This window comes from Petromyzon marinus, chromosome 25 (assembly GCF_048934315.1).
Source record: "Petromyzon marinus isolate PM22_M1 ecotype Great Lakes invasive population chromosome 25, UKy_Petmar_22M1.pri1.0, whole genome shotgun sequence".
Lineage (NCBI taxonomy): Eukaryota > Metazoa > Chordata > Hyperoartia > Petromyzontiformes > Petromyzontidae > Petromyzon > Petromyzon marinus.
Genome location: NC_133691.1, coordinates 7,295,650 through 7,314,003, shown reverse-complemented (window position 1 = coordinate 7,314,003; position 18,354 = coordinate 7,295,650). Strand labels below are relative to the sequence as shown.

The window sequence follows — 18,354 nt, the reverse complement described above, 5'->3', positions numbered from 1 at the left end:
CAGTGTGGAGTGGTACCCAGGATAAATCTCTTTCTTTATTTAGCGAATGATTTGACGTAGCCAACCGTGCTCATCGGAGGCGCCGGGGAAGAACAACAAACTGAACATAAAAAGCAGTTCTAAACAAATGAGCTTTCAGTCGAGATTTAAAAGTTGCATAACTCCCAGTGGCATAGGATGCACAAGGAGGTGCAAACGGCGTAACCCTAGGCACGTGTCGGCCGGGGAATTAGGACGATTCTGCCAGCTCGCTGCAGCTTCGGTTTCCCCGGACATGGCCGGGTACTTGCAGGGGGACACGGCAAAGACGTCGCTGCATTTGCCCCCCCCCCCCCTCCCCAGGGGTTGGTGGTTAGTGACCAGAGGAAACCAGAAAGTCACGGGGGGGGGGGGGGGGGACAGTGAACGTGGACCTTAAAGGTCATGTGCATAACCTAGCAGAGGGAAGGGAAGTGATCGCCAGGTGTCGAGACATCTACAGCAGGAGTGCTTATCGCTGAGCCAGTGTGCATGGAAATTATTTGTGTAATTCCTATAGCCAGCCAGGATTTCTACACAGCGGAGTGCATCTGTAAAATAAGCATTGCACATCCTGTGCCGTCATTTTCGAGCATGCCACTGTGTGCTCTAATCAGAGCCAAAAGTTTTAAACATCTACTAAATGAATGAATACTTTGTAAATTGTTCACGGTGGGTTTTCTTACAGTTTCAAAAGTTTTTGTTTTTGCTTAAAGGGATACAGTATCACGACGGATTATAATCTAGTTCAATGAATTGCATTGGGCATTTACTAGAAATACGTATTGCTCCGACCGTTCCATTGGCTAATCTGCCCAGGTGTGTCGACAAATCAAATCCTGATTTGGAGGTCGACCTGGTTAATCCACCCTTCATGGTCAATAAAGTGAGTACCCCTTTGTGAGAGGTCACCAACGGTGTATCCTGCAGAGAGACTGGCCCCCCACCGTAGAGCTTGGGAGTGCATGCATGGAAATGTAGAATCCGTACCGTTGTTTCCGGGCTGCCAACAGAGAAGAGTTACGCCCATTGAAGGGGTTTTTTTTTCAGCGCACGTTTATTCACGCGCAAACGTTCAACTTTTTTCGGGAGCATGGAGGTGTTCAAGAAACTGTCTCTGAGGACAGCTGGCTTGGACGCGTGGAAATATTCCCCACCGGTGGAACATAAATGTGTTTTCATGTAGCCCAGGTGTTCTGGGGTCGGGTGCGCAAACCAGACAGTGCATCTCACCAAACGGCACGAAGTCTCCCCTCTCCGAGTTCCAGACGCCCACTCGGTGCACGCAGTTCAAAGGATGTGGTGAGTGCGGTGCATTTGCGCCGTTCCCTATTTATAGCGAGCGAAAGTATTTTTTTAATCTTTATCCACGGAAAAAAAACTTCACCGAGTCTCCAAGATGTGCAGGGTTTTTTGTTTGTTCCTCTCTCTACGAAAGCGATGTTTAGGATGTTGGAACAATTGCTGTTTTAAATGCGGTTGAAGGCTTCATATCTGCAGCATTGTTGCAGCACTCAACGCAGTTCCTTTTATCTGCAGGGTTAGCCGCCAATTTTCTTCACTTGTCCACGAAACAATTCTGGATAAATGCAGGTAATAGGATGAATTTTGCCGATGGAACTCCTCTCATCGGTATTTTTTTTATGCAAAGAATTGGTTAAACAAGGGTGATAATTGTGGATGATGGGAATAATGGGGGCACGTAATATATGCTGCACGGAACATATGCATCCCATGGATAATAGGAATCGCAGGTAATATGACCACAGCTAAGAGGAGTTCCACTGTATTGTGTCTATGTGTATCGGAAGAATCTGGAAAGCTTGGAAGCAACAAGTTTACTTTCTCTGGAACTAATTATGTCCATGAGCTTAAAAAAAACGGTTATCTGTCAGTGTCTTTTTTTAGAGGAGAAGTTAAGGCAGTCTGCCTGACACATTGAAATTCCCAATTCAGCATGCAAATTATTGTGGGGGCTTCCCACAATGCAGTGTATGATTAATATTGCAAATATTTAAATGCCATGCTCTGTTTGAGAAAATATCTGTCCTGTACTGGTGTATTTGCCATTGGCAGCAAGGAACTAGAATTGTTATTTTATCAAAATTTTGTCCATCATGCGTAGACCTGCACTTTGTTCCCGTAATAATATTCGACTGCTCCAAGGTGGAATGTTTGACCTACATTTCAAATAGTCATTGTTGCAGCAATGCAGCGTGCATTTAGATCCACGATTTTTATGTATAAATGTTCAACTTCTATTGTACTGTATGTAGCCAACCGCGCTAATAATTTAAAAAGTGAATATGTGATGCAATGAGCAGCCGCCTTAGTACGACGGTCGGCATGCAGGACTTGTAACCCAGAGGTCGCCTCGTCGATCTCCCTGCGCTGTAGTTGAAACAATGGGGCCGGTTTATTAAATCAACCTCCCCCCCACCACCACCACTGCCTGTGTCCATCCAGCTGCATACATGGATGCCTCGGAGTCAGTCGATCAGAAGGTCACATCCGGTGGGCTACAGGGTGGGTACTCTCATCTCTTCCAAGACATTCTGGCAGCATGGAAGTGGAGGCCCAAATATCCTCCGGAGTGAGGCCCCGCTAGCGAAGGCTGTTCTGCACGGAAACGCAGGGAGCCTCACCTTCAATTTGTTGACGCGGTGCACGCTATGAGAATGAGAACTGAAATGAACCAAGGGTATCTGTCATTAAGGCTCTCAGCACACTGGGGTCAGCAGTGGTGTTGTTGTTTCCCGTGCAAATTTCCATTTAAGCAAAGTGGGAAACGCACTCAGCATTTTGGGGATATCATTGACGTTGGGTTAAATTTGATAAAGTTTTTTTTTATTAGAAATGCGAATGCATTGCGAAGAAATAACAAGCAGGGAAAGTGGCTGGCTGGCCCCAGGGGGCTTATACCGTGTCAGAGCGCTGAGCTGGCACTTTTGAGAATCTGCGTTCAAACCCAGGCATCCACTCGTAATAAATACATATTTTCAGCTGCAGCACTTTGATGATTTCAGCCTGGTCATCGATGCCCAAAAAAACCCACGAATTATATTAAATCGTTTTTTTTCCCATTTCATTCAGGATCCTGGTCGCCAGCTGGAATTATTCTTCCATCGTGGAAGTTGAAACGATGGTGCACATTTGTTTTTTTAAACCCCACCGCTTCTGTCCACCCAGCAGTGTAAATGGGTTCACCACAGTTCGTCGAACGGCAAATCATTTGCGGTGGGGCATACTGTGGATAATTCGAAATCTTGCAAAACTTTTCTCCCGTGTCGAAAAGTAGGCCAGAACCAACCCCCACCCCCCCCCCACCCCCCCCAGAGCTCCCTCTTAGTCAGGGCCTTTCTGGCAGCAATTTCGGGCCTGCACCTGTACCGTTTACTGGAAACAAAAACATATTGGTTTGGTTTTTATTTCGCTCTTTTCAGGGTATGTAAAACGTGTGCCGCTTAGTGTGGCTCAAGGAAGGCAAGCTGTGAGAGGTTCCCCTTCCTCTGCTGCCCCTGCTGTTTTACAGCCCCTCCTCCTGGTTCTCACAACAGCCCTTCCACCACGTTACATTCACATCTACCTTCTCTCCTCTGCCGTTGACCAGGTACTTTACCTGAAACTTTTTTTAACCTCTGACCTTCTCCACCCCTTTCACCTGCTATCCCCCATTAACTACCCGCACCTTCGATTAGCACAGTGGGCTACGCACGGTGCGAACGAGGTTCAACGTACGTACAGCAGTCGTCACCGCTCCAGGTTGATTTTCTCTCCGGGTTTCATGAATCAAATGTTGAGGGCCTCAGCCGTTAGATGGTGCCATGCCATTCACCAGCTGCATGGGATTACGATGGATTAGGCGGCTTGAACTCCGTGTTGCATCGCTGCTCAGTCTGACCAGCTTGTCTCCTCATTTTGCTTTGGTTTCTTTAACCTAATGTGCTGTTCATGTTTGTATGGGTACCCCATGCAGCGTATTTAAATGCTTTTAACACTAATCAAATGACATTATTATAATGTTAATAATGCAATATAATAATAATTCAGAGCCCTGTCGATCCACTGCTGGATGAAGGCCTCTCCATGTCGTGCTGGTCACAGGGAATAATGTGGAATGTTCCTTTTTGGGTCAGAACACCGCCTCATTGGTTATTTGAGCAAAAACATAATTTAGCAGTGACGCAAATAACAAGTGCCTGTATTATGTACAGTTATTAATAGAATGATTCACTAGTTGTATATCGATAGACGATCTTAAGGAGTTTATTTTAAAGTAAACTTGGGGAGACAGGCTTTGGGATTAAAGGCAGAACTGATGGGGGGGGGGGAGGTTGTGGAATAGTGAGGATTGCAGATAATCAAGGGTGATTGTGAAATATTGGGAATGGATAATGGGACATTGGTGTGATAATACTAGATGAGAAAAGCTGTTGTTGTGGGGAGATTTGGGAAGTAGTGACATGTTTTTGTACTTTTTTGCCAGCATCTTTAAATAGGTCAAGGCTACAATATCATAGCTGGGTTGGTAATGTTCCATGTTTATATTAGAAATCTCGGTTCTGGAAGATGTTACATTAGTCCAAGGCTGCATTGCCGTGTACTGTGAGCCCCAATAGCCAGCTGTGTTTTTGCACATGTTTAAGTGCCCTATGGATCTGCGTTTGAGAAAAATTAAAATAACATTTTCTCAGTTTTTATAACAATGCCCTATCGAGGTCAAGTTCAATAGGTCATCACAGCTGATGCTGTTGATGCCACCGCAGCATCTCACCATCGCTTCCTTCTGCTAGGTCCTCCATTGGACGGTCAACACCCAACATTCAAGGTCGGCTCTCTGGCAAGGTGTTTAATTTCAGCTGGAGCTGTCCTGGGTGGAGCTCCAGAAAATAATTCCCCCACCTCCCACACTGTTTCCAAGGTGGAGGTAGAAGGGGGGGGGAGTGGGGGGGGTAAGATTTCAAACTTCCCAAGTGTATGTATGTTGAAAGATGTTCAACATACATCCACGCATACATACATTAGGGAAATTTGAAGTTGGGTGGGGGGGGGGGACATTAGAAAATTATTCTTGAGAATGTAAGCATCTAACGCTGTGACGTTATCCCAACGTCTGGGTTTGGGCTCTTTCACCCTTGGCCGCCAGCCTCTGAGTATCGCCACTTCAGCGTCTGCCCCAGGCTGCCATCTCTCCCGTGCCTTGCCATTGGCGTCTCACCCCTCGTGATTTACTCTTTCCGATTGCGTCTACTGACGCTCTCTTGCCAAATCTTGACTTAAAGCTTTCGTGACTCCAGGAATACATATTCTTATGGGTCTATTCGATGAAGCCACGTAGATAGAAAAATATATAAAAAAAAACGTCGTGATATTTTTATTATTATTTTTCTATCTTCGTGGCTTTACCGAAAGACCCATAGAATCCGCTCTCTTGCCACTTTCTACTGTAACTATTTTTTGCTCCGTACTATTTTTTTTTTAGTGAATGGGTGCGAACACGCCCCGTTGCTTTGTGTTAAGGCCAGAGAGAAAAAAAAAACACAGACGGAGAGATTGTTTATGAAAGGTATGGCGGTGTCCTGAAAGAAAAAGAAGATTACATATGCTCAAAAAATGCTAACTTTGTTTCTTTTAGTGTAGGTCCGTGCTCGATGCTTACTTCACAAGTCGTTGACATTCAATGTGCTTGTTGAAAGCACCTGTCTGCGTGTGTTTGTATGCGTGTGTCTGCGCGTTCATATCTGTGTACCCTGTACAAATAAAGGCAGCAATCGGGGAAAGTTCTGTTAGCGAGCACCTGCGAAGGCCGGAACGGCACACCACACGAGGGGCGGGTGGCCAGCACACCGCACCAGGTACTCATTTGAGGCTGAGTCGACCTAGGGGAGGCCCAGGACTGTTTCAGATAATCTTCACTGGTGTTGGCCGTGAGCGGGAATCGAACCCGAGTGGCCGGGTTCATAGCGCTCTCCACCTTTTCTCTTTGTGTGTCTGTGTGTTTGTGTCTGCCTGTCTGTCTCCGTGTGTCCGCGTGTTCCTGTCTGTGTGTCCGTACAAAAAAAGGCAGCGGTGTTGTTTCTAAATTAGCAACCGCACTATGATTTCTGACCAGTGGCGTCAATATATGAACCTGGCCAAGACCTCCTGTAGCTTGACATAGTATTCAATGAGTACTTTATGTGGTGGTGGTGGTGTGTTTAACAGAAGCATTGAGGTGTTAATGAATGGCAAGCCTTCAATGTCGTCGCTAAAAGCCCTCTGTCATGTGCAATGCAGGGCTGCATAGGTGATCTCCAAAATCACTTGCCTCTAACGGTCTGAGGTTCAACAGAGGATCTTTGTCTCTGTAACTGTGTGTGTGTGTGAATGTGTCAGGGTAAAATACTATAAACAACATGACTGGACATATTGCTTTGACCTCCAGCAGTCATGCTAAAAATGTGAGTAACGACGTGTATATTTTGACAGCTACTGGCTCCTGTGTGCATACATGTGGGCACATATCCCGTGTGTGTGTGCATTCTTTTTCTCACTACCTTCGGTGCAGGAACTGATTTACTTAAATGTCATGTGCCACCTCATGTCAAATAATCAGTCCCTTTGTTTTAGCAAAGTGAGAGATGTTTGAGAGAGTGGTCACTCTTAAAATGAAGACGGGGAAAATGTTAACGGTTAAAAAATAATCATTCACAGCCCTTTGTCAATGCACCGCTTGATGAAGACCTCCCTTTGCTGTGTCAGTCATGGGCAGTGCCGGATTATCCTAGTAGCACAAGTAGCTACATATGCTAAGGGCCCCACACTAAATGCTTTCAAGCTATCAATTCCGGTTCAGTCATTCTGCACTTGCTCTCTATTGCTATAGTACTATACTGCCTCCAACTTTTATGAACGACTGGGTGCTTAAGGTGAGCGATTTGTCGTATTATCTGGCTGTATAGTAAATGAAAAAATACAAATACTTTACCATGCAAGTTAAACATTTGTGTTTTAATATTTGTGGGGTTTTTTTCTTTCATTTAGGGCCCCTTTATAACATATGCTACAGGCCCTGCACTAGCTTAATCCGGCACTGGTCATGGGAGTTGCTTAAACCACGCAGCAACATGATGGACATCACGGGTTGGTAAAACAGGACCCAGGAATACTAACGTTAGCCATGGCCAGGAATTAATATCGGGGTCGCCAGCTGTATAGACGAGAATGTTCTGACCAATGCATCACTGCTTCACTTCTTCATTGGGGGTTTGATTTATCGAAGCGAAGTGAAATATATTTGAGGCGGTTGTCACTCCTAAATTGGAGGAAAATGTTGGCAATGAAGACATTGATGTAGTGTGTAATGAATATGCTTTTGTAAAAAATATATCTGTCCTATATGAAAAACATTGATATAGCTAGCTAAGAATATGCGTATGCATGATTACCCTTTTAATTATTCTTGCATAAGTGATCATGCAAAATGACTTTCATATGTAGACAATAATTATTAAATGCATTGACGTAAATATGGGTTAAACATGTAAAATGTACGCGTTAGCTGACCGAACGACAAGTCTTGCGACGTGAGTTGCCACTCCTGAGGTGCAAAAAACCAGAACGTTGTATAGCGAAGATAATCTCACAAGAGCAGAGGAGGCGCGGAACTACATTGAAATGCATTGTCTTGAAAGATGCATTATCACACAGCTTGCAACATATTGCACTTTTAATGTGCCGGGAAGACTTACAGATTTCTCAGGACATCTGCTACCTGAAAGCAAAATTATGCTCTGGGAAACCAGTCCAGGTGGCAACACTACTATAACTCAAGTTCATGGGGCAATTGGACATGCCTGGTGCTCATAGCAAGAATATGCTCTGCTGGCCTTAACAGATGCTCACTCACATTTAATGTCTCAACAATCTATAAATTCTAGTCAAACCTCAAAGAGTCCCCTTGATCAAATGAAAGTTGGATCATTCCCCCTGCCCATCACTGGAGCTTAGTCAGTGTAGTTTTGGGCTGCAAGCCCACGTGCTGCACAGCATCATGCATGCTTGTGCAAACATGCGATTACATTCCAGTTCAACTGTTCGACCAGACGACATAATGTCATTCAAAAGGCCGAACAAAAGTGGTGCAACTCATCGCGGTAGAGAGCGGCCTGGAGAAGTTGACGTCACGGAATGACGTGTTAGGTCCGTGCAGATGTCCGATCCACACTTGCTGGTGCACCGCCTCGCATGTCGTGTTACGGAGGTGTTCCTCCAAAGATTTGTAATCTGACAGATTATGTGACAGCCAATTCAAAGTCACGTCATTTTTCAGTATGGTAATTGGCGGTTTGGCTGCGACTATCGCTTGACTCTACGTCACCACTTCACTTAACTACCCCGTTTAAATGATAGTTTTAGTTGCCTGGATGCAAACCCAGGTTCTCGAACATGCTATCTCAACGCTGCCGCACGGCATGAGTTCCCGAAGGCACTCGGCCACCTCTCCTATTCCAATAGCCGAAGGATACCTTCAAAGCAATGCAATTGACTCTTAGGCTGTTTGTAAACAAATACATCGATAATCATATCAAACAAATAAATAAATAGATAGATAGAACCACGCGTTGGACTGAGCAACGTGTCCCTGTGCGGTCGTGACCTGAGTGAAAACAGAGGGCTGCCCAAGCATAAAATTCACCACAGAAAGGTCGCGCTCAACTCTCTGGCACGAGGGAGGTCGGAGGGCAGTTATACATTGTTGGAAATTGTCAAAAAAAATCAAAACACGGCGCACGTACTGTGGAGGCGCCAAGTTCACGCGTTGGATTCCCCCTGTCCCTCTTTAATGTGAGCCAACATCGCAGCAGATGTAGGAGCACCTGGACTGTCTTCACCCCCCCCCACCACCACCACCACCCCCACCGGCCCACGCGGCTGCACACCAAGTGCTCTGCGTTGTGGGTTATAGCGAACGTCCAAAATGTCAGGGGCATTGTGACACGACATGCTGCATCGATTTCACCTCTGGATAAATGCGTCCTGATGTGCGAGCACTTTCAATATAAACGGGCGCTAAATATATATTTCGTGCGCTGGCCTCGCTCGTCTTGCCCGGAGCACGCAGTGGCAATGTTCCTAATTCGAGCGCTGCCAAGGGGTCAACTCAATGCATGTCATTTATCTGGCGGTGCGTACAACCAGTGCAACTTTGTGGAAAGTGAGTTTTTTTGGAGAAAGGAGTTTCCCTGCCACGACAATTTTTTTTTTAATGTTCACCACCGGGCTGCGGTCCACCAGCAGGGATAAGCCGCTGACCCAATTAAACTTTGAGCAACGATTCACTTTCACATAATGTTGAGATTCGGTCAAATCTGAACATTGGCGGGGATACGTCCCTGGAGGACGGCGCGATTATTAAATGTGCAAATATTAAAACTCAAAGTTTTATGAGGAAAACAGGGCTATGGGGCATAAACATTGATCACGTTTAAATCCAAACATATGAACTGTATGTCTATATTAATGAATACGCACTTTCCATTCTATCATTGCGTTAATGAACTTACCTTTAATAATTCTGAACGTAAACGTAATTAAAAGTGCAAATATTAATTAATTAGTTTGGACGTGAGTATTACACAAAACGTAATTTTAAACAATCGTGAAGAAGAGCACTCGCAGACGCCGACTGAGCAGCATCACGTGGAGGAAACTCTCTCGCTCCATCCACACCGCTCTCACCATCCACACCACTCTCACCACTCTCACCATCAACACCGCTCTCACCATCCACACCACTCTCACCATCCACACCACTCTCAACATCCTCACCACTCTCATCATCCTCACCATCCACACCGCTCTCACCACTCTCACCATCCACACCATCCTCACCATCCTCACCACTCTTACCATCCACACCGCCCTCACCATCCACACCATCCACACCACCCACACCATCCTCACCACTCTCACCACTCTCACTATCCACACCACTCTCACCACCCACACCATTCACACCACTCTCCCCATCCACACCACTCTCACCACTCTCACCATCCACACCATCCACACCACTCTCCCCATCCACACCACTCTCACCATCCACACCATCCACACCACTCTTCCCATCCACACCACTCTCACCATCCACACCATCCACACCACTCTCACCATCCACACCACTCTCACCATCCACACCATCCACACCACTCTCACCATCCACACCATCCTCACCATCCACGTCGCTTTCACCATCCACGCCACCACCAGGCCTCGCTACTTCTTGGCAGGTAGCAAGTGCCGCACTACGGCAGCCATTCATTTTTTATACACAAACCCGACACATTTCAAACAGCGCGAATACGCAATTATGAAACCAGCGAATATTACGGGCTTTACTGTACAATTGAGAGCCGAAGAAGTCGTTATTTTTTTTCAATGAGTGTCAGAACAGGGTCGTTTAACAGTATGCGAGCACGTCCTTAGTTTATGAAAAGGGGAAGGTATCCCAATTGATTTGCCTATGTATTGTATCATAATGTACATATCGAAGTATATATTTCGAGATACATATGGTAGGTTTAGTATCAGAGTCTTGCTATACACTTGAATGCATCAGGTAAGGCCCATATCCATTTATAAATCTTGAGCAAGTGGTGGAAAGTCCACAATCTTGTGATGGAGGAGAGTCTATAAATAGAACAAACACGCTTTAACTATCCACCAAACGGCGCTCCTTTCACTATCCATGTATGGGTGGCGAGTTAAAGTTAACTCTGACTGGGATTTGAACCCAAGTTCTTGAGATGATGGGCTCTGTGCTCCATTGACTGAGCTAGCCCATGCAGTCGATCAAACGGGACTCGGGTGAAATTAAGCAGCATCGGCACATTTCCATGAGGTGAGCCAACTGATTTTTTGACTTTCAGCGGTGCTTGTGTATTAGTATTGCCAGTGTCTGCACGTGCAGAACTGTCCCTCCCTAAGGGCTTCCTTTCAGTTTACAAACACTCGGCTGACTGGAAAATTCCTCCGAGGATTTTGAGAGGGAGGGGTTTTTTCCTTTAACTTCTCAGCTTACAGTGGTTTGAGGACCACAACCCATTCAAAGGCCCTCTGACTCTAATCATGTACTCACGTGCTTTATTGATGTCTCTTACTTCACCCCTTCTCTGTCCGTCCCCTGTCTGACCACATACGCTTCTCATCTGTCTGTCTGTCTGGCGGTTTGTTAGTCTGTCTGGCTGCCTATCAGATTGTCTGGCTGTTTGATAGTCTGTCTGGCTGCCTGTCTATCCGTCAGATTGTCTGACTATGTGTCTGTCTGGCGGTGTGTTAGTCTGTCTGGCTGCCTATCAGATTGTCTGGTTGTTTGATAGTCTGTCTGGCTGCCTGTCTATCCGTCAGATTGTCTGACTATGTGTCTGTCTGGCGGTGTGTTAGTCTGTCTGGCTGTCTACCAGATTGTCTAGCTGTTTGTTAGTCTGTCTGGCTGTCTACCAGATTGTCTAGCTGTTTGTTAGTCTGTCTGGCTGCCTATCAGATTGTCTGGCTGTTTGTTAGTCTGTCTGGCTGTCTGTCTATCTGTCAGATTGTCTGACTGTATGTCTGTCTGGCGGTTTGTTAGTCTGTCTGGCTGCCTATCAGATTGTCTGGCTCTTTGTTAGTCTGTCTGGCTGTCTGTCTCTCTGTCAGATTGTCTGACTGTGTGTCTGTCTGGCGGTTTGTTAGTCTGTCTGGCTGCCTATCAGATTGTCTGGCTGTTCGTTAGTCTGTCTGGCTGCCTATCAGATTGTCTGACTGTTCGTTAGTCTGTCTGGCTCTCTGTCTATCTGTCAGATTGTCTGACTGTATGTCTGTCTGGCGGTTTGTTAGTCTGTCTGGCTGTCTACCAGATTGTCTAGCTGTTTGTTAGTCTGTCTGGCTGTCTACCAGATTCTCTAGCTGTTTGTTAGTCTGTCTGGCTGCCTATCAGATTGTCTGGCTGTTTGTTAGTCTGCCTGGCTGTCTGTCTATTTGTCAGATTGTCTGACTGTATGTCTGTCTGGCGGTTTGTTAGTCTGTCTGGCTGCCTATCAGATTTGTCTGACTGTATGTCCATCTGATGGGCTCTCTGGTTGTTTAGCTCCCTGTCTTTATCCGTATCTCTGTTTGTCTACTTCCCTCCCTCACTGTCTAATATGTGCGTTTGGATACCTAACTCTCTCTCTGTTCAGAACTATAATTGTCTTATCTGTCTGCCTGCTTGCATGTCTTTCTAGATGTCGAGCTCTCGGTCTGTGTCAATTTATACGTGCATAGGTAACTTTGTTGTCCGTCTGTCTGCATGCCTCCAAGTGTATTTTTTTCTGTTTGTCATCCAGAAGCTGTTGCCTTGCAAGTAGCTTGGTGTCTAATGGACTACGTCTGGACACAAGTTCACCCACCTTCGAAGAAATACCAGGTAATGTTTGCATTAAGTCGTTGTTAATGCTTCACTTTAGTCACTTAGCACATACACAGTTGGTGCGTTTAAAAGGCACCCTTTTCTATTTAAATAGCTCATACAACTTTAACAACTGGGATCTATTCTTAAACACCCCCATATAACTCATGGCTATTTATCCAAACAGTGATTTTGTTTGATTTAAGTGCGCATAACCATGTATTATGGACATTTCACCTTGAATCAACTCGTCAAATGTTTTTTTTTTAAACAAACGTCAAGGCCCAGCCCTGCAATGTCTTTGTCACGCCACTGCTGGCAACAAAATGAGAGGGAGCGTTCAAGAGAGCCCCCTTCAGAGTGTACTCCCCAGCCCCCACACGTGAGAAGCCGTCCATAAATGACGTCACGCACCTGGCGGCGGGGGGGGGGGTGACGAGAGGGGGGGGGGGGTTTGAGAAATGTGACGTCACATCAAAATGCGCAACTTTAAATGAATATAGACAACAAGTTCTACTTAATTAAATAGACTTTTAAATTAATATTTTCTCCTACAACATCAGAGTGCAGCGCCGCATTAAATACGCACTACAATGACAATAGTTTAAAGCGATTTGAAGCATGTTTTAATTTTTTTGGGGGGGGGAGGGGGGGGGCAAAGCTTTGTGACGTCATATTTGAGGAGGGGGTCTGACTTTTTGTGACGCCGTGTGACGAAGCGGGGTGGGAGGGGGGGGTCAAAAATCGTGTGACGTCATTTATGCACGGCCCCTGACCTGCCAATCGTCTAACCGTGATGGAAGCCGTTCATACTGCTGGACGGACAGAGGTGGGGATCATTAAGGAGCTGCCGAGCCAGGAGGTCCGACTGGGGACCTCTGGATTGCAAGTCCAGTGTGCTGAGCAAATACACCTCGGCAGGTGACTGTCCTGCTCTGATTGGCCGCTCGGTGACGATCCATGCGCCGCCCGCTGCGAGGGTTCTCAATGGGCGTTCCTTTGTCGTGCGATGCGACTCTGATGGCAAGGTTTTACGGGGAGAATGAGCGAAGCAATTGAGAGCTGGAAACCGGCGTATCATCCGTGTTTTGCCGCTGTCCGTGGGGTGACGCGGGGAACGCACGACATCGACAGTGACGACGTGCATAGGGCAGAAGAGAGCCCGAGCGCGCGTTCCGGTTCTGACACGACAACAGGCACTCGTGGCTGCGATCTTGGAAACTCGGGAAGTAGAAAAGGCAAGAGTCACGCGGGAAGGAAGGTAGAGAAAGGGGAAAGAGCGTGAAGAAACCGGGGTGCGAGGAGAAGGTCAACTCGAGTGCTTCAACGACAAAGCACGCAGCGGTTGTGAATGGACCAAATTAACGGGGGTGGGGGGATGGGAGAACGAATCCTCCGATGCGCATCCGGGGCCATTAGCAAGCCCCTCGCGACGGCGCCGCCGCTGCTGCTGCGCCGCCGCCGCCGCCGTCGCAGTTTTTGTTGCGCTCCAGCGAGGCTGTTGCATGTGCCGCGGCGGCGAGAACGGCGCTCTGCACCGCGGTTGAGATGCGGTGCACCACAACCATATGCGGACGCTGACACGAGCGCGGTTGGCACGAGATGCTAGGGGGATGCACGTGGCGCGGGAACAAACGCGCCACGGAAATCCACATGGCACACAAACCCACGTGGCAGCGCCGTTGAGATGGGGGGCAGTTTGTTCTATCTCTGAGCACGCTCGCGCGCCTGTGCAGCGTGCCACTTATTTTGCGTCCGTATGGCAACGGTGGTTTTCTTAGGGACGGTGCAGATCCACCCATCCCTGCTTGGGTTGATGAGAACCGTTGTACCACGTTGTGGAAAGGCTCGACAGGGGGTTGTCCTGTCGAGAGACTGGTGCTGGCCATGGAAATGTGACATTTCCACCACCGCTTTAGCGCCACAAACGCATGTGAACAATACCTACTCTTCATTTGGCAGGCACACGAGGGTTTTTCTTACCTGGAGTCTCGCAGCCTGAAATATACATGATGTATTCCATGTCATCATCATCATCATCATCGTCACCATCATCAGCCATGATCGATCTACTGCTGGATGAAGGCCTCCTCCAAGCTGTGTCCCACCTCTCACAATCCTGCGATGTAATGATCCACCTAGCACCATATGAATGTCTCGTTTCCACCTCCAGCTCAGGACCACCATGAACACCTACCAAAATGCTGCTTCATAAAGGGATACATTTTGACTGTGCGAATGCATTTTCTGCACTATTCATCAAAAACATCACACCTGCAAAATGTGTTTTCTCATATGTGCATACTGACTGTTATTTTATTTTTAACATATGTAACAGACAAGATGCTGGGTACTTTGGCATACTCTTCCATTCCGGCCAGACATATTAGACGATGTGGGAGTACCCACACTTTACCCCACCACTGCACACGACTCACTTGCCCATCATCTCATCTGCCACGCCGCGAGTCCAGGGTGCTCACCATCGCTAACCATAGCTAACCATTACCCTTCATTAATTCCCACATCACTGCCACATGTCCACTGTTGAACAGGGTGACGCAGTACGCGACCACATATGAAACGTTGCCTTGAAAATCAATCTGGAGACAGAGCTGCATTCTCATCACGGCTGGTTCTGTTCTCTGACATCAGTATTGTCTCCCTGAGCCAACCAGCAGAAACCTCACGAGCAAACATTTCTAAGGGATTTTGCAGAGCATGTGAACTGCCCAGAGGGAATGTATTGTGCATGCGGAGTATCCTGTCTCAAAGGAAAAACCCAACCACTTGCTTTATTTACCACATTATCAAACCAACATCGATCAATTCAATGCGCCAAATAAAAATCTGCTTCCCTGAATACAAAGCCAGCTGATTCACATGTTAAATCGCAGCTCCCAGCTGCAGGTTCATGGATAATCATTACAGTTTTCAAATCCTCCCCCCTTTGTACGCTAGGATCCATCGACTAAAATCGTGCGGCTTTGCAAAATGCACCACGCATCGTGAAGTGCCAACAGGCTTTGGGGGGGAGGCCTTCATGCAGCAGTGACTTGGTTACGGCTGCTGGTGGTGGTGGTGATCATGAAGTGGCCTGGGTCACGGGTATCAACCCCCACCTCCCCCCCCACCTGCCCCCCACCTCTCCCCACCTCCACCTCGTGAATGGCGGTGAGTGGATTCCAACGCGGGTGAGCGTTCGCTAGAGGGCGCTATGGTGGTGTGCATTATTCTCGGAAGGACTCTTTAAAATCTCACGTTAAGAGAGCGCTGCAGAACAAATGGCCCAAGGCGTATGCTTACAGAATAACAGTGGTTTTGTGTGCATGTTTTCGTGTTGCGCCTTTCACTTTTACACGGTCGAATGTAAAGCTTGCCTGATTCATGCGATGGCCCTTCTCACCCCGCATCCCTTCTTCCTCAGTGCCGGATTATCCTAGTAGCAAAAGTAGCTACATATGGCTAAGGGCCCCGCACTTTCAAGGGCCCCGCGCTGAATGTTTTCAAGCTATCAATTCCGGTTCAGTGATTATGCACTTGCTTTATTACTATAGTACTATACCGCCTTCAACTTTTATGAACGACTCGGTGTTTAAGGCGTAGCGATTTGTCGTATTATCTGGCTGTATAGCAAATGCAAAAATACAATTACTTTACTATGCAAGTTCAAAATGCGTGTGTTTTAATATCAACGTTTTTTTAAAAAAAATTAGGGCCCCTTTATTACATAAGCCACAGGCCCCGCACTCTCTTAATCCATCACTTTTCTTACTGCCCAACATCTGGCTCCACGACTACTCTCACTGCCAGTTGTGCATCCTTGGCCGAATGCATGTGCAACCACCTTCAATGGATTAATAGGCCTGCTTAGCTCAAGACGGATGTTTTGTTTGGAACAAAACAAAAAAAACCAAATGGCTCTGAGTGTTTGGACAGATGCTGCTGGGGAGGTTTTTTTTTTTCAATTTGTATTCGTACATTTTCCAGTTTTTGGGTGATCGTTCAGTCTGTTGGGCGATGCTCTACTCGTAAGGGAGTGCCTACAGGAAGATTGTTTTTTTTTTTCCTTGGAGCGTCTCCTCTGGGTGCATTACACTGGCAAAGTCCGGTTGCAGGAGGCGAACGGAAAGTATTTTCGTGGACCGATCCAAATCTCTCAAAAAGTATACACCTAACATTCGGATGCTTGTATAAAGCTGGAGGCTGTCGGTATCACCCACCACGACTCGAGCTAACGTTGTTGCTTTCGTGCACGCGGAGCGCGGCTCTTGGGCAGATGCGTTTCCCTGTATGGGCTCACGAACTAACACGTATGTCATCGTAGGCACTGTTATGATTCGTAGTCGATTTTTGGTGTCTTGATTGCTAAACTTTGGGTTGTGAGAATTATTTTACCACTGACCGGTGAAGTGAAACGAATTCAGGTCACCCTTGCAAAGTATGCAACGCAGTTTCGTGAGTCTCAGTGGGGTTTTTTTTTCCGTCTCCTGGTTTTATAATGGTTACAATATTATTTGTGGGCAGGTAGCGACCTGGCCACAAATGATAGCTGAACGAATTGGCTCATCACGTGGAAATGTGTTGCAGCCAAATACTCTAAACGCAACTTTTTAAATGTGGAGGGAAACATCGGAGGGCCCCGGAGAAAAATCCACGTGACCACGGGGAGAACATGCAAACTCCAAATGTATAGGCATCAGGGTTGGGATGGAATCCACGATGCTTTGCATACGTGAATCTGTGCGTGAATAGGATACTGGAAATACCATGGCAGGATAGGAGAAGAAAGTTTGTAAGATTAAAATGTAACCTGTGAGAAAGCATTGTAGATTAAATCAGAACATGGAGGTTGCAATGGGTGGGACACATGCTCAGGAGGGCAGTTTACTGAGACATGCATCACGGTTGATTTCAAGAAGTTGGTGGCCAAGAAAAGACCTAAATTCAGCCAGAAGTGATATTTTAAAAGCAGACTTTGGAAGTCAGATGCCAACTGTATGAGAGAAGATATCTGGCAGAAGGAAGGAAGTGATGGCATAATCACGATGACCTCTTGACCTGACGCGAAACATACTTGATACCGAGTGAAGTTTTAATCTTTCCTGAATGAGTAATGAACTACAATATTTTAAGAACAACAATATTATTAGCCATTATTATTTATCATAGCTGAAAGCACCCTCTGATTTTCCACATGGCCACGTGGTTGGGCACATTGCGATGGTCATTGTGCCGAGTTCGCTACACCAGTGCGTGTGTTACCCTCTGCTTCCGCTACTAAGCAGTGATTCATTGCAAATGAAACAAAAGCGCCGCTTTCCCAAATAAGCATATTCCCCTTTTGAGCTATTTAATCTGGTTCGTGACCACAGAGCTCTTTCCTCAAAAGTATAAGATGTGTTTTTGTTGGGCTTGCCTACTGGGAGTGCCTTCCTGGTTTTTGTGGCTTTCCAAAAACAACGTGAAAAAAAACACTCCGACTTCTTATAACTTAGTCTAGCAAACCATGGGTGTGGCTAGATTGTTTAATGGCTTCAGGCGGGCGAGCTGTCTGCTTGGCCGAATTAATGAATGGTTGGGTGGGTGAGTGACTGGCTTGTTGGCTGGTAGGTCTGATGGGGTGTATAATACTGCAGACCACAATGGTGCTGCAGTCTGCAACTTGGCGGCGTGGCTAAGTAAACATGCGTATAATATTTACTTGTTTGAGCCAATGGTGACCAGGTAGCCAAGATCCTTGAATATATTGCACATTTATATGTTGACATATTTATTAATTTGTTTGATTATTTAATTGGAGAGGTGGGGGGGGGGTGATGGGGGAGGGCTGCTACACACAGTGTATGGGAGCGGGGCCACAACGCCAGATCTTGAACACAGTCCGGTGACTGTCCCCGTGCGCGTGCACCCAGCGACGGTCCGGGCGT

The 18,354-nt window shown here is 46.7% G+C and overlaps 1 protein-coding gene across 2 annotated transcripts in view; it reads left to right on the top strand.

Annotated features, from left to right (window-relative positions):
- ZNF469 (zinc finger protein 469) overlaps positions 1 to 18,354 on the top strand; it is a 146,699-nt gene that overhangs the window by 71,009 nt on the left and 57,336 nt on the right. For both annotated transcript variants that reach the window (XM_032960540.2, XM_032960541.2), the window contains exon 2: positions 12,363 to 12,442. The gene's annotated coding sequence lies outside the window, so the exon portion shown is untranslated. The remainder of the gene's footprint in view (positions 1 to 12,362; positions 12,443 to 18,354) is intronic.